The sequence below is a fragment of the Lycium barbarum genome, chromosome 6 (genome assembly GCF_019175385.1).
Source record: "Lycium barbarum isolate Lr01 chromosome 6, ASM1917538v2, whole genome shotgun sequence".
Lineage (NCBI taxonomy): Eukaryota > Viridiplantae > Streptophyta > Magnoliopsida > Solanales > Solanaceae > Lycium > Lycium barbarum.
The window spans coordinates 14607660-14625905 of record NC_083342.1 but is presented as its reverse complement, the minus strand read 5'-3'; positions in this window follow the sequence as shown (position 1 = coordinate 14625905).

Below are 18246 nucleotides of genomic sequence, written 5' to 3'. Positions count from 1 at the left end.
AGAAAAATCAATTCACTCTGAAACCCCATTAACTTGTGTGCGCGTGCGTGTCTCTAGGCTCATTCATACTTTTTAAATAGGGTTAAGTGGATTCAATGACATTAATTGGTTTTGTAAGAGAATATTTGCCGTGATCATTCTCATTCCTTGAATAGGTTAATATACAACATTTACAACATAATTGTAGGCTACAAATTAGGAACTAATTTGACTGATATAATTCTAACATACGCTATCATAAAATAGAAGATTACAAAATATATTTGACTAAATATTTACATAGTCTAACACACCCCCGCAGTCGAAGCAGTAGGTTTACGAACGGTTAGACTGTCCCGAAAATCATCAAATGGTACGCGCGGAAGACCTTTGGTGAAAATGTCGGCAATCTGATAACGGGACGGAACAAGTAGGACGCGAACCTCTCCACGTCTAACCTTTTCACGAACAAAATGAATGTCCATTTCAATATGCTCGGTACGTTGACGTTGTACCAGATCTCCAGACAAATAAATGGCACTCACATTGTCACAATAGACCAAAGTTTCTTTACGAATAGGACAATTGAGTTCAAGCAACAGATTGGGAATCCAACAAGATTCAGAGACAACATTAGCAACCCCTCTGTATTCAGCTTCAGCGCTAGACTTAGATAGAGTGGGTTGGCGCTTTGAAGACCAAGAAATCAAGTTATCCCCAAGATATACACAATAACCCGATGTGGAGCGTCGAGTGTCTGGACATCCACCCTAATCAGCATCTGTATATGACAGTAGTGACTGTAGAGAGGTTTTGTATAAATGTGTACCAAAATCAATCGTACCTCGAATGTAACGCAAGATACGTTTTAATGCTTCCGTATGCTCAACTTTGGGATCATGCATAAACAAGCAAACCTGTTGGACTGCGTACGATATGTCTGGCCGAGTAAATGTCAAGTATTGCAAAGCACCTGCTAGCCGACGGTACTTCGTAGGATCTTCATATGGGGCGCTCGAATTGGCACTGAGTTTCCCTTTTGTATCAACTGGTGTGGGGCAAGGCTTACATTGTGACATGCCTGCCCTGTCAAGAATATCCTCTGCATAAGAACTCTGAGACATGAATAGGCTATTTTTGTCCCGGGAGACGGCAATCCCCAAAAAATAGCTTAACGGACCCAAGTCTTTCATTGCAAATTCCGTAGCTAACTTGGACATAATTCCGAGTCTGAGAAGAGTCTGAAGATGCAGTTAGAATAATATCATCCACATATAATAGAATGTAAGCAGTATCCTGTCCACGACAATAGGTGAAGAGAGAGTTGTCAGATGTACTATGTGAGAAATCAATGGTTGCCATAAAATCAGCAAAATGCTGATACCATGCCCAGGGTACCTGTTTCAAGCCATAAAGAGACTTACGCAAGAGACAAACATGATCGGGACGAGCCGGATCCCGGAATCCTAGGGGCTGATACATATAGACGGTCTCATTCAAGTTGCCATACAAGAAAACATACTTTACATCAAGTTGGTGAATGGGCCAAGAGTGAGATAAAGCAATAATAAGTACCACACGGATAGTTGCCGGTTTGACGACCGGACTGAAAGTATTGTCACAATCAACACCTTCCCGTTTAAAACTACTCTGTCACACCCCGACCTCGCTGGGGTGTGATGGGCACCCGACCCTTACTTAGGGCCGAGCGAACCCTCAGACTCTCGTTGCACATAAAATCACGTCAACTTTTTTTTTTTTTTCTTTAAAACAAATAATAAAGTACATAGCAAAACTTTTCTTTCAGAAATATTCTTTCTCGTGGCTTTCAAGCCGAACAAATTTGTGATCATACAAAATTCATTACGTACACAGACCGACAACCAATACCCACGACACTGTCTGCAAAGTCTCTAGTAAGATTCCAAAAGCATAACATACAGAATCTGACTCGGCAGCACTCCGGGAACAAATGGAGCTTGCCATCTGCACTGGAACATCTTCCATCTGTCCTCAACTCAACTGGGAGTACCTGCGCGGCATGAAACGCAGCCCCCGAAGAACAGGGGGTCAGTACGGAAATGTACCGAGAATGTAAAGCGGAAATATAACAATATAAGCAAAACCGAGCCAGAAGTATAGAACTAGAACAGGTAGTATCGGATCCGAGTCCGAAACGGAAATACAGAGTGTGTGGCCAGGACCACGATATATATCATAAGCACGGGGTGTAGCCGTCTGAATCGTGATATGAAACAGAGGTACAAAGCCTAACTGGCAGGATCATCGTGCGGATCGGGGCACAGAGTGCGACTGACATACCCGCAACCGAAGCTAGGGGTGTAGAACTATAGCCGACTGAAGCATAGTCCGGCTCAATCATGCAGAAGCAACACCAACAGAATCATTCTCCGAATCCGCTGTCCAGAAATGTAACAGGCAGAACCATGCATGCAGAATCATAAACTTACACAAGCACAGGTAGTATACATTTACCTCAGGTTTCGGCCCTTTAGTGAGGGGCGCAAATGGACAGTGCACTGGGGTGTGCACGAATAACCAGGTCGCCACAGGGTCGCCTCTAGTGCACAAGTCATACCCAAGAGGTTCCAGCAGGCAAATACGGCAGTTAGAATGTCAAAATGCTTTACTTTATTTTGAAAAACATTTTTGTTTCACACATATAAAAGAATCAACGCACAATTTCCGTGGCCATAAGTCCAGCGGTCGCTACCACGCATACCGCGGCCAAGTACCCAGCGGTCACTATCACACGTACTGCGGCCAAGGGTCCAGCGGTTATAATCACACATACCGCGACCAAAAGTCCAGCGGTTACAATCACACATACAGCGGTCGAGGGTCCAGCGGTCACAATCACACATTTGACATACCGCGGTCAAGGGTCCAGCGGTCTATGTCAGGCACAATCACAAGTGCGGCAGACGCGGTCAAGGGTCCAGCTGTCAATGCCACACGTCCGGCATGACGCGGTCAAGGGTCCAGCTGTCAATGTCGGACACGCCGCGGTCGAGGGTCCAGCGGCCAATATTACATATGCGCATATTCACATAACCGGCCCGGGACTCGGTGAAACAGAAAACAACCATACAGGATACCAAATCACTACTTCCCAAACATAAATCACACGTGCCAGGATCATGCATCACACAAGATTCAGGTATGCCAAAATCGTATATCAGAAAATACAGAAGATAAGTAGTTTATCCAAATTATCAAGGTAAGGTTTTCAAAACGTTTTAGATGTCAAAAACATTTTATAACGCTCATGAAGGTGGTCATAACACCTATCGTATAGTAAACAGCATAATAACCAGGAGTTACCTGCGAACTCCGGACAAGAGTACATTGGCTAAAGCCATACAGCACATATCAGGGTTTCTGTCCCCGCAGTTGGTTCAATAATAATTAAAATCCGTCTCAGGATAGATAAAATATCTCCCGTTTAGTAGTCGGGACAATAGCCATAAGTCCCTAGACTTGTCGCACCGAAGTGAGACAAACAAAACCATAGGAGGGGCGCCGGGGGTAACGGGCCCACCTCGGGTCAAGTCGGGGTGGCGGACATGAATCACGCCCATTAGACTCTACGGAGTCATCCAGGAAAGTTTCGGAGTGATTGGATTACATTTGTGAAAGTTATGGAGGTTTAACCACTTTTTTTCAACAAAAGCACCTTTTGAAGTTCAATTGAATTGAATGAATAGTACCAAGAAATCAATCTCGGTTTCCGACGAGCAGAATTGCCCCCGAGGCTAAAATCTCCACCTAGCACACCTAGGACATGCCAAAGAACAAAGGGGAAGGCTTTACATACCTCGATTGCGCCTTATGCTCGCTTGGCTTCAATTCCAATTTCGTCCAGAATCTACAAATGGTCATGTTTACCAATTGTCAATTTCAAGCTTTTCAAGAATCTAAGCTTAATCACATAATTGCCTACCGAAATTTCGGCAGCATTTCCCCTATAAACTCGCCTATCCGAATTTCCAATTGCTCTCCTATTGACACAGAAATACCAACAATAACATATGGACACAACCATATCTTCAATTCTTTTATTTCAACAAGAACAACAACATATCAAAACAGCCCCCAACTATAACATAACGATGCCCGAAATTCTAACGAACACTTGCAATACACCAAGCAGCCCGTATGCACTTCTTATACCTTATTCCATGCAATCTTTTCAGCAAATTTCTGAGAAATACAACAGCAGCCACACGACACCACATCATCTATTCATATGCAACTAAACCACATTATTATCTCTATAATCCTTACAACAACCCACAACAATTTTTAACTCCAACTCTAACCTTCAAATTCCTTCATTCTCATCACATAATCTATGATTACAACAACCAAAATATTAATTCAAATCAGTCCATCAATTTCAATTAAAACAGCCCCTAATCCATAAATCTCAACAAAACAACAAACGAGTTTATAATGTTGTTTTCTCCGTTCTAATTCGTTAAAACTCTAAATAAACACTTTAATAACATAAAATGAATCTTATAAATACCTTAGAAGCAGCTCAAACACGAAAATTTCATTCCCCAAGACCAATATTTAGCTCAAATTGAAGGCAACTCAACGTACAATGCTTTTCTCTTCATGAGCTTCGGGATTCGGGGCTCGGATTTTGATCAAAATGACCTTCTTAGCCTTGAAGTTTTCTCTCTCTCTCTCTCTAATGTTCTTGGAAGATTTTATGTTAAATGAAAAGCCCTCAAATAATTTTTCCTTATATACGTGACGTTAATGGGCCTCATGGGCCGAAATGTGAATGTTTGGATCGGGTCACAATTTTCTGCCCCGCCAGCCCAACTTTCATGGTCCATATCTGCTTATCCAGATATCGTTTTGACGAGCGGTTTGTTGCGTTAGAAACTATACTCGATGAACTTCATTTTAGAATTTTGAAACACCTTAAAACTCCTCATATACTAGGAGATATGCCTCCAACAATATGGGCTAAAAATCTGGTCCGAGATATTTTCTGAAGTTGTTTGGATTCATTTCGTTCAGCTTCGTTTAACTTCTAATCCTCTTCCGACCCTCATGTAACCTCTTATACATACATATACATACTCATATACGCTCATAACGCGATTTCAAATCCTTTAGGTTACGATGTCACCTCGGGATACTTAAGGCAACCATATATATATAACGATATTCTTACTAACTCGATTAACTTTCCTTGAACTTTCTTAACTCATTATTTCTTGTCTTAATTAAAATAGCACGGACTCTTACGGGGTATAACATGCCGTCACCTACAAGACGGGCTTTATGCCTCTCAAAAGAACCATCATATTTCTTTTTATGCCGAAAAATCCATAAAGACAGAATAATATTAGTATTTGAGGGACGAGGGACCAACTCCCAAGTCTTACTATCAATAAGAGCATTATATTCATCTTGCATAACATTTTTCCAATTCGGGTCATTAAGCGCACCAACTGGATTCCGGGGAATAGGAAAGATGGAATTGTTGGTGACACTTAAGACTTGATTATGGTATTTCAAGTTTGGCTTAAATATCCCATGTTGACTACGTGTAGTCATGCGAGGAGCAGGTGGGGGGCTGGCAGCGAGTGGGGGGCTGACAGCGAGGGAGACGGAGGGGATGGCAGTGACGGGAGTTGGCGGACAGCTGGGGTGGTGGGAGGTGTTTGCGGGATAGGCGACGAGGGAGGAGCAGGCGGCGGAGCGGCGACCTGGTCATGCAACAAATGGATTCTCAATGGATAATTATCATCACCCAAAAACTCATATGAGGTAGAAGATGGATTATTTATTTGTGAAAATGGAAAGGAGTTTTCATCAAACCACACATGCCGAGCTATGATTATTTTTCGGCTCGATGGATCATAGCATTTGTATCCCCGATGATTAGAAGGATACCCCAGGAAAACACACGGAGTGGACCTAGATTGGAGCTTATGCATTTGTGTGGATGGAAAGAGAGGAAAGCATAGACAACCAAAAACTCGGAGATGAGAGTAGGATGGATTCTTTTGATAAAGAATCTGAGTGGGTGTCTTATATGCTATGATTTTAGAGGGGAGAATATTGTGTAGGTACGTTTCCATGGCCAAGGCGTGATGCCAATAGAAGGGGGGCATAGATGCATGGGCAAGAAGTGTACGAACAATATTATTTATGAATTTAATTTTTCGTCCCGCCTTACCATTTTGGGGTGAGGTGTGCGGGCAAGAAAATCTGAAAAGCATCCCGTTTTGTTCACGAAATTTATGAAAAGGACCATTATCAAATTCACGCCCGTTGTCACATTGAAAGGTTTTGATTTCTTTTTCAAACTGAGTGCGAATGAAAGTCCGGAAAGACAAGAAAAAATCATAAACTTGGGACTTTGTTTTGATGGGAAAAGTCCAAAGAAAATTAGTGTAATTGTCAAGAAACAAAACATAATATCTGTGACCAGAAGAGCTAAGTACAGCTAAAGTCCATAAATCACTGTGAACAATGTCAAATGGCATAGTAGTAGTTGAAAGAGAGTCATAAAAAGGCATTTTAATTCATTTCCCCAAAGGACAAGAATGACAAACATTGTTTCAAGCCTTATTACATTCAATCAAATTACTACTACGCAAATGACTAAGAATTACATCCCCGGGATGACCTAAACGGGAGTGCCAAATGTGAGGAGAGATGACGGTAAAAGCAGATGGTGCGGAAGGCGAGATGGCTCGATAAGTTTTGAAGAATGGATAAAGATCACCCGAACTCTCACATCTTATGAGTTTGCTCCCCGTCCGTAAATCCTTCACAGAAAAGACAAAAGGATCAAATTCAACAGAAACCATATTATCGATAGTAAATTTATGAACGGAAATAAGGTTTTTGATGAGTTTAGGTGCATGTAAAACATTTTTCAGGTTTAAGGAGGGATGTATGACCATAACCACGAATCGGAATCATGTTACCCTTACCAACAACAATGACATTATTTTTGCTCAATTGATAGTAAGACGAGAGAGTACCTTAGGAGTTGGTCATGTGGGATGTGGCTCCGGTGTCTATGTACCAATTGTTGTCATCGGGCAGATTCAAAGACATTGTGTGCATAGCATGATCAATATCCGTTGGCGTATACCCACCATGTGATGACGGGGCTGCCGAGTAGAATGACTGTGGAGGACGAGCACCGAGAACTCCTTGCTGTGACGGGGCTGGGCGTGGCTGCTGCCAGCCGCGAGGTTGCTGCCACCCAGCTGTGGGGTATGGGCACGGTGGGGTGGCCCACGGTTGTGGCCTCCAGGCAGCCCACGGTGGAAAGAACCACGACGGGGCAGTGGACCCCTGGTGCTGCGATGTAGCGGGCTAGTTGGTTTGGGCGTTATGCCAGCTGCCCCCGCCGCTGCTTTGCCCATTGCCGGCGCTACCGCGGTTGTTGTTATGGTTGCCGCCGCTGCGACCGCGGTTGTTCTTCTTTCTACGATTGTTAGAACTTCCTCGATTGTTGAAAGTATTTTCAGAATTGTTGGGCTGCCCATTACTAGAGAAATTATGAGGATTAATATTGTGGGAAACGAGAGCAGCATTCGACTCGGAGTCGTGAATGGCGTCCTCGCCATGGCTGTCTTCCTCAAGTTCGAGCATCGACCGGACAACGTCAAAAGATGGGAGAGGAGTGCAGTGCTGCACCGTCGTTCGAAAGGTTTTATATTCTTCCGATAATCCTCGCAGAAGACGAAGCACAAGTCGTTCGTCGGAAACTTTGTGGCCGACGTTGGCGAGATTGTCTGCAAGAACTTTTATCCTGGTGTAGTATGCTTTCACATTCGGAAAATCCACCAATTTGGTGTTGGTGAATTTTGCATCAAGAGCAAGAGCCCTAGCCGATTTGTTGTCCTGAAAGAGATGAACAAGGCGATTCCAAGCCTCGGCTGCGGTGTCCTCTTGATGAATGATCGTGTTGAGAAGATCATTCGATATTGTACCATATATCCATTGCCGAATGATGTCATCTATCCGTTCCCATAGAGCCTTCGCAGCAAGTTTCTCGGCTGCAGATGTCGGGGGTGGCACGGTGGGGGAGGCAGGAGGTAGTATGTGGTCGATCACCAAGTTTGCTCGGCAATAGAGCTTGAAGAGGGTAGCCCAGTTATTGTATTGGCTTCCTTCATAATCAAGAACAATAAGAATGCATGATTTGATATTGGTGACTGTAGTCGCAGGGTGCAACTTGGACACGTCAGCCATGGAGAAGAGGAGGAGGAAGGGCCGAAGTGGAGGGGAAAAAAAACGAAAGAGCTGGTCGGCGGCTAGGGTTAGGATGCTAGGGTTTTAGGAGAGACCTAGTCTGATACCATGTAAGAGAATATTTGCCGTGATCATTCTCATTCCTTGAATAGGTTAATATGCAGCATTTACAACATAATTGTAGGCTGCAAATTAGGAACTAATTTGACTAATATAATTCTAACATACCCTATCCTAAAATAGAAGATTACAAAATATATTTGACTAAATATTTACATAGTCTAACAGGTTTCTTCCTCTATCTTTTTCTAATGGCAGGTCGTTATAATTATAACAATTTAAGTGATATATCAGTCTCAACAATATACACGCGTCAGCGTAAGAAATTTTTATATTATCAGATTTGTTTTTAATCAATTTCCCAATGCCCTGGGTATTTCATTATCTTTCAAAATCAGCAACCAGAATCTTACAGTGAGGTGGTTATAGCATCCATGCCTCCGAATTACAACTGCAAAAACAAAAGAAAACCTACTATACAGAGGTTTTATTTAACAAAGCCTATACGTAGTTAGTTATTTACTAGGCTTTAATACAAAATATTCACCAAAAGTTGCTTCCTAAGGGCATTTGTAATTGATCCATTCTATATGGGCCTCGCACTCTTAGGTATCTCTTCAAGAGAGAAGAAGTTGTGATCTGATTGTTGATGCTCCACTTGCCAAGGCATCAGCAACTTGGTTGGCCTCCCGATAACTGTGTTGGAATGTACATTCAATTCTTTGTGCTAGCTTCTGAGCTTCAAGGATAGTTTCTTTCGGGTGCCAAGGAGGTACAGTCTTGCCCTTAAGCATATTGTTTATAATCAATAGAGCATCTCCTTCTAATATGAGTTTATCGATGCCATTTTGAGTACACCATTTCAGCCCCTGTAATGCAGCTTTAGCTTCAGCAGAATTGCTACTAACATTAACCAAAGGTGAAGTAAAAGCCATGATTAAGTTGCCCTCTGCATCTCTACAAATATCCCCTGCTCCAGCTGATCCATCCTGCGTTTTGCTAGCATCTGTATTAAGTTTGAACCAAGGCCATTCTGGTTTGCTCCATTTAACCATAATGCAATCAATCTTTGGAGTCAAATTCATGATCTGAGTGTCCATATTAAACCAATCTGCCCCCCCAGTTCTTGTCGGGTTTAACCTTGGTCAAGATCCGCTTTAAGTGAGAAAGAATTTGATACTTGATTCTCTTCAAAGAGCACTTGGTGTTGCCATACCTTTCTGCATATCTAGCGCTCCATATTTCTCAACAAACCACCATAGGAATGGTTTGTAGCAAAATTTGTTGGATGGAATTCATAGGATTCAGGCTCAACCATAACTTCAAGTAAGCTCTGATAGGAATATTCTCCCATCTAATTTCAAGAGGACTACCATAGAATTTCCAGATATTACAATCTATTTCTCCAGCCATAAAAGAGTGATGAATAGTCTCACTTTGAGGGATTCTGTAGCAGAAGCATCTAGACACCACATTCTAGAAAAACTATATTTGGCAACAAATATTTTGTTGCCATAAATTGATTATTGTTGTAAAAAGTACTTTTGGCAATAAAAAAAAATATTTTGTTGCATGAACTTTTCCCAACGGCTGTTATTGCAACAACGTGCAACAACTTTTTTTTTGTCAAAAGTACTTTTTGCAACAATAATCAATACTATGGCAACAAAGTTAAATTTTTTGGCAACAAAAAAATCATTTGCCAACAATAAAACTAAGTTGTTGTCAAATATAAAAAAAATTGTTGCGATTTCTATACTTTCTTGTAGTGTCCGTAAACATGCATAAAATATCATCAAAAGGCAATTTGTCTTTTAGCAATTTCCAGATCAAAAAGGACATCTTGAATGGAATATGTATGTGTCAAATTCTCATTAAAAGAGGGGACTTGTTTTTGGATTGCCTTGCCAGCTTCCAAGCAGAAGAAGTAGAGAATAATCCATTACCATTGGGAGTCCAGATGGTTGTGTCATCCATCTCTTGCCATATCTTAATAGATAGGATATGTTCTGCTAAAACTTCCGGGAAGTGCATTTGTTCAATGTTCCAAGCACCATGGTGAATAATATTAGCAACTTTTGAGTTCATCGGAGGTGCTTGCATGTGAATTGTAAGTGCTACTGCCCCCATACTAGTCCAATTATCCCACCATAAATTGCTATTCCCCTTTTTAATCTTCCATAGAATTACCACCTTTACTTATTATAAATTGGTTATATTACATTCAAGATTATATCACAAATTAAATCACACATTAGATTTATATGTTATTTGTAAATATCATTTGAGGGTGGCCTGATAGTGTAAAAAATTCTTACAGTTGAGTCCCGCATTTGGTGGGATGAGGAACTTGGGCTTTTTTATATGGTCTCAGGCAATCCTCACCGCTAGATTGTGGGGTTGAGTTAGGCTCGATGTTCATTTCTTTAACAAAACATCAAAGTCAGGCTCATCCCAACTTATTATTTACCCGATGTCAGGCCCTCATTTTATATCGTCCACGGTCTAAATGTTCATTCCTAGGTGTGCGGCGGGGGGGGGGGGGGGGGGGGGGGAGTGTGTTTACTGTTGAGTCCCATATCAGGTGAGATAAAGCTAGGAAATTGGACTTCTTTATATGACCTTGAACAATTCTTACCTATTAAGCTAGTTTTTGTGGTTAAGTCAAACCCGGTGTTCATTTCTTTATTAGTGATATGGCTTAAACTATAATTAAATAGTAGACAACCAATCAAAAAAAAAAAAATCAGTAGACTCATTCATCACCTAAAAATGCACGGTGACTAGTGTAGGCACTGTGGACTTTAAATTACCAATAATAAAAAGATAAAAGAGGATGTTATAAAACAGCTTGTAGATATTGTCCGCTTTGGCGCACCTCACGGCTTTTAATCGCGTCTACAAGTAAAGGCTTCAGGCCCTGCTTATAAGCACGCACACAATCCCGTGTGCGAGCGATGTGGGAACTTCAAGTTCACAACACACCCTCCCATCGCGAGCATCGTGCTGATAACGTGTTATAAACAGCTTGTAGATATTGTCCGCTTTGGCGCACCTCACGGCTTTAAAACGCGTCTACAAGTAAAGGCTTCAGGCCCTGCTTATAAGCACGCACACAATCCCGTGTACGAGCGATGTGGAAACTTCAAGTTCACAACAGAGGAGACATATTTTATAGGGAAAGAAATAAAGGAAAAGGTGACTAATGATTTCGTCATCAGGATTCTAATATCATTACTTCGACCAGACAGGGAGTTGGATGCATAATGCATTGGATACAACATTAATAACGCCAGCGTCTCTTTTCCTTCTTTCCAATTTCGGCCGAGCTGGAAATTTATAACTCCAACTTCTTACTTGTTATATGCATGTCATGTCCTCCACACAAAATACGCTCCCAACAGCTTCCCAGAAAGAGGGTGAGCTAGAAAAGGTTATAACAATGGTTAACTATCACTAGTAATACAAGAAATATTAGTCCTTTGTTGACACATATTTGTTCTTAGTATGCTAAATATAGCACATAGAAGAAAAAGACGTGTATTGATGATATTAGCAACTAGTTCGGAATATGTTTGAGACATCGTAGGACATTTATTTAGGTCTAATACATTTCTAGGAGTACTCTAGCTCTAAGCCTGTCAAGTGGGGCGGACTGGGCCATATAAATGGGGGGTCACATGGGGCTGGGTTGGAGGAGGGAAAGGGGTGTCCGGCCCAACCCCTATCTGAGTAGGGGTACATAGTGGGCTAAGTGGGCTGGACCGAGTTTTAGTTAGTGGGCCGGGCCAGATTTTAATTATTTTAAAAAAAATCTAATACTAAAATTTATTAAGTTTTGATACTTTAAAATCTAGTTGTTGTCAACTTTATTTTAACCATCAAGTTCCTTAAATTATACTTTGGACCTATTTTCAATCTATCAATATCATTCATTCTTCTCCATATTATCTCACAATTCCCTACTCTCCTCTTTCCCTAAATTTCCTACTCATCTAAGTCTCTCTCTCTCTCTCTCTTCCAACTTCCAAGTTCAAATTTCAAAATTTAAATTTAATGGATAATGATAATCCTCCACCTCCTCCTCCAGTCCGAGATCAATTTCAAGTCCGGTGTGGTTGCATTTTGAGTGAGTAGACGAGGAACATGTTAAATGTCAACATTGCAGCCAAATATATCTCCATAAGTCCGAACCGGTATTTGGGGGTACCGGTCCGTTACGTAGGCACTTGGGCAAAAGGCACAAAATTGAACCTTGAAGTTTATCTCTTCTTTAAATTTCTCCATCGATGCTAACGTTTCGAACTTTTCATTTGTAATAAGTTAACCGTTCAACTTTGTATGTTTTGAATTTGCAATGTTATCAATTTAAGTTTGAAGTTTTATTTTAAATTACTTATGTAGTCTTGTTTCACATTCTTAACTTTTTATAATTTTTAGCACTTAAATAGTCGTTGGGAGTCTTCATTCCAACAACATATTTCAAGATATACAAAAATATACCATTAACATATACAAGATATACATAAATTAGGAACTTTTTTTTGCTATAAATAAGCTAATCTTTTTAACCCCAAAAAAAGAGGGTTGAAATGAAATCACACAGTAACTAAATGGGAACGATGCACATGAGTTTTGATACTAAACCAAAGTTCTTAATTTAATTATCTCATCTGATCCTAAGTCCTAATGTCATGTGCAGATTGTCACCTCTCCACCATCGGCGGAGACATTTCAAATACGCTAAAAAATATTTAATTATTTTTATATATAAAATATTTGAAACTAATAAGATCTTAGACATTGGTTGTTCTACATTTTTGTACTTCATCACAATCTATCTTCCAATTTCTCTGTGAGTTGATCCTTTTATTTCATTTTAACGATTCTGTAAACTCAGCTATCAGTAGGGATGACTGATGACACAACATTTTGACATAACTATCCTCCTTTTAATTATGCTAATTGATTATTTTTATAATAATATCCATGATGCTCAATAGTGTTATTATATTAATTTGCTCAAATCATGTTATTTTCTATGCCGCCATAATTTTTGATGTTACCAACTTATTTTTTACAGCAAAGAGGAGAAAAAAGAAGAAATGGTGGAAGTTACGAAATCTGTCATATATATGTAAAAATGCCTATTTATGATTTTTTTTAAAAAAAATTAATTCAAAGTGGGCCGGGTCGGGCCCTCGGTGGGCCAGAACGCGGGCTGTTGGTGGGCCGGGCTACAGGGCTAAATGGCATGTTCGGCCCAACCCCCTAATTTTTCCACTAGCCCAGCCCACCACCCTCTTACAGGGTTGGGGGGCCGGGCCGGTTATGGGCCGGGTTAGGTGGGCCGACCCGGCCCAATTGACAAGCTTATCTAGCCCTTATGTGCCGCTAGTAAAAATATTGTCACAACCCGACTAGGGGCCACGACGGGTACCCGGGGCTGACCATCGAGCACCGCTCATAATACTATTCATCATACTCATCCTGCGTTCATTCATTATTCTCATACTTCTATTCATAGGGAAACCATTTTCACTTTGAAACACAATCACCTTTATATACATAAGCCCTTTGGCTATCAAAATAATATATATATATATATATATACCCCATTTTAACCGGAGTCAAAATGGTTTACAACATTCCGGTAATTCCGGGGTTAATTAAAGTTAGGGAGTCGCCACCTAATTATTTATGGTGAATTAGGGCACCTAAGGTTAATTAAAGTTATCGTCTAGAGTTAACTCCGTTTTAAGGTCTACTAACTTAAGATTCTAAGTAAGGGTTCAATTAATCTAAAGGGAAGGTATTAAGCACCCTTTAAGATCCATTAAAAATGGTTAACCGGCCGGACTTAGAGTTGATGAAAAAGCTAAGTATTAACGTATGATAAAATATTTGTGAATGTCAATTTTAGCTATGGTAGCCATTATCTTGATGTAAAGGCTTTAAAGAGGTTCAAGTTCCATATGTAGAAAAATATTTAAATTGCTTAAACAAATCAAAACTTGGCATGTTAAAAGGCTGCCTAATCTGGAAATAGTTTACTTCATGCTGGAAAAGGAAATTAGTTGTCCAGGTATATAAAAAATCTATTACGTTACTACTTAGTCAACGCAAGTAACCGAAATTTGATTTGAAAAAGCTCTTCGCTTGTTAAAAAAAAAAAACGGGCGACAACTTAAACGTTTGTTGAATGTTACCTATAAATTAGATGATAACTTAGGTCTTAACAGTCAATAACACAGAGATGGAAATAAAAGAACTAGTCACACAGGCAGCTTTAAAGACACCAACTAGAAGGCAGAATATATAGCCTAAATGGTAAAAATCCATTTCCAGCTTTCACAAGGAATAACAACGTTCTGCAATACGCTGCTTGGGAATTTTAAGATCGTAGACAGCGGATGAAGTGCGGACTCCGTAAAGGGTGTCGTTGAATTTCGAAGTGAAACTCTTCGGCTCTGGTGTTCATGCAAAGGGAAAGAAAAGAAAATAAGAAGGATTAGCAAAGGGAAATTTAATTTCTCCACAAAGTAAAATAGATGCCAACAAACAATTAATTCCAAGTTAATGTCCACCCAGTTCATCATGTCTAGAATGTTTCGGTACAAAATGAACATCATATACGTTTTAAGAGACAGGTACAGTTTATGAACCCGATACAAGTGATATACATGATATTCAGAATCTAAGAGCTAACAGAAACAATTACACATAGAGACAATCATCCTTATTTGCCCTTAAACCATTTCAAGCGGGTCTTATAATTTCAAGGACATAGCAGGTAGGGACCTTACATTCAAAGCTAACAAAAAATAAATAAAAATGGAATGCACGTTCGGCCAAGTTTAGATATATATAGCATACACAGCCTCAATTAAACAAGTGCATCAGGATTATTTAAGAAGATAGACCCTTGTAAACAAAGCATGCAGGCAGGTTTAGCAGTACACTCACTACTGCAAAGCACCACCCTTTCGACTAGGTTTTCATCCATTTTAGACTATACTTAAGTCCCTATACTTAAGTCCATAACTTATAGATAACTCTCTATTTAATGCACATGAGCATAGGCAAACAATTACAGCTAATTATAGGTATGAGACACTCAACATAGACATAGCATACTCAAATCAGAAGACAGACTTAAGGCTTCCAGATCAGTAGCTTTAGCTAAGGGATTAACATATTCTAATCTACTAGGCTGAAATAGTCATAGATACATTATCAGCTTAAGATAAAATAATTAAGGCTAAATGTCATCACTAAAGGATCCTACAAATTATTAATATTGAACCACACAAGTAACAACCTTATATTTAATGGTAGAAACAGTCAGGCAATGATTTCAGGGCTCAATCCGGATTCAAGCAATATCATTAGAGGTCCGTTAAGTCATTAATACCAAATTTCATAATTAGATATCATCAAATTAAGGAAAGTATATAATCAAGCAATAATCCAAGTACCATTTGAAAGGGACATTTCAGTCTGTAGCTTTCTTATTAATAGATTACACTACCTAGATCGAGCTTAAGTAATCACGTGTCACTGTATTTCCTCTAAACTGCTAAGACAAGAGTTGAAACCTAACTACTTGTTCACAACAAATCCCTTTTGATCCCAACTACTTAGAACACACACTAGGGCAAAATCTGGACTTAAAACTCATGTCTAAACACTTATCAATTAAGTAAACTACATTATAGTTTAAGCAAAATTTACTAAAAATAATGATCAGATAAAATGTTACTAAGACCATGTAATATCACCACAAATATGCATATATATCCGATATCAAACTAGATTTATCTCTTATAGGCCTTAATCTCAGCCAATTATGGCATTGTGTAATTACTAATCTATATGAAGCATTTATAGCATCATGACAGTGTTGTGCATCAACATAAACATGAACAAACAGTGATCGAACACAGATTTCTAACAATCCTACTTGATTTTGAACAACAGCACTTGAGCCAAACATGATCATTTAACCAACGTATCATGTAAACTAACATCTTATAACATACTTTACTAATTGACAAATAAATCACGAACAGATATGCTGACCTACTGACAATGACACCAAAAAAAAAAAACCATCCTAATACCACAACTTAACTAAAATGTGAACAAAAACAACATGTAATCGACCAGAAACCAACTAAAATAACTAAAGGAGGGAAAATCACCTTTGTTGGGTGCAGTGAACAGGGGTGTGGATCTCGGATCTACACTCGAATACTAACGATGCTCGAATCTTTTGAACGCAATCTTTGTCCCGAATGGAACTGAGAATTTACTTCCGAGATTCTTGACGCACTCAACCACAATAGAAGGGACAAAGAAAATGTAAAATAAGTATAGACTCGATGAAAGTCTCAACTGGAAAAATTGGAATTTTTGTTGGAACCAGATTAAGTTTTTTTTGTAAACTCCCCCCTTTTTCGTCCCTGTAAGAGGTGTATTTATAAGAAATGCATGCTAGGGTTAGGGTTCTAACGAGCGGGATTTTGAAACCAAAATTCGAAATTGAGTCAAAGCTTCTGCTAATCCGAACGTTGGAGTCCTTTCACGTGATTTGCTTCAGTTTTTTGCCCGAAGTGGACCGATTTCCTCTGGTCTTTGAGGATCTGTTGCGTTTGAAGTGAGAAAAGGAATGACTTTCCTTGTCAACGATAGAAGGCTCAGATAAAGCAGGCGTAGAGACAATTTTGGTGTGGAAATGGAATAGGCAAGACTGTTCAACGGCTAAAGGGGATTAGGGTTTTTCCAAAAAGAGAGAGAGGAGAGGAAAAAAGAGAGATGGGCTGTGCGGCGCTGGTTTCTTTCATTTAGGGTTGAACAAGTTTTAAAAGAACTGGGTCGGGTCGGGTGGAAGGCAGGTTTGGGCTGAACGGATCGTGGGCTAGGTTGAGTTGGTGAATTTAAAGTGTGGGTTGGTCCAAAAATAATGTGAATTGGTTGGGCTTGATTTGGCTGAAATTTTATGGCCTTTTCTCCTTCAATTTAATTCCTTTTGGGCTTCTTAGTGATTAACTTCTACAACCTCTACGTGATTAACTTATATATATATATATATATATATATATATAATGATGATAGTTAGTGATTAATATGTAGAAAATAAAGGACTTAATAAAGTATTAACTTATAATTAATTTAACGAGTACAAATCCGAAAATGAAATGATGACGAACCATTAAAAATTGTGACAAAGTAATGCTCGCAATGTTGATAGTAAAATAGTGACGATGAAAATAATAAGAAGGATAATAATGTTAATAGTAGTAGTAATAAAAAAATAGTGGTGAAAATAAAGTATTTAGTTCGTTAATAAATTTAAAAACCCAAGGAAATAAATTGGAATAAAGGAGGGACAAAATTGGGTGTCAACAATATATTTATACAAATGGGAAATCGTGAGACCATACTACCCACACATACGTATCTACGAGCCTCTACTAGAGTACTAGACATATTGACGGGATAGGGCCCCGTCGTTCCCAAAATATATCTACATAAACTAGTAATCAATGGCACCTCCGGAACAATGAAGTGCTCTCAAAGTCTGCTGATAGCTCCTACTAATCTGGATCACCTCCCTGTCTACCTGTGGGCATGAACACAGCGTCCAAAGAAAAATGACGTCAGTACGAAAATTGTACTGAGTATGTAAGGCATGAATAAAATGAACATAATAGAGAAATCATAAGACATGAGATGAATATATAACCTGCTTAACTTTTAAGAGTAAACACATCATATATATATATATATATATATAACATATTTTATGTACCATCATCATTTACCCTCGTCCGGGTAACCATCATACGCCGCCCACTAGTGGTGTCATGCCCGACCGTCTAGGCTCGGGGTAATCATATGCAGCCCGCCTTAGCGGTGACATGCCCGGCCATCTAGGCTCTG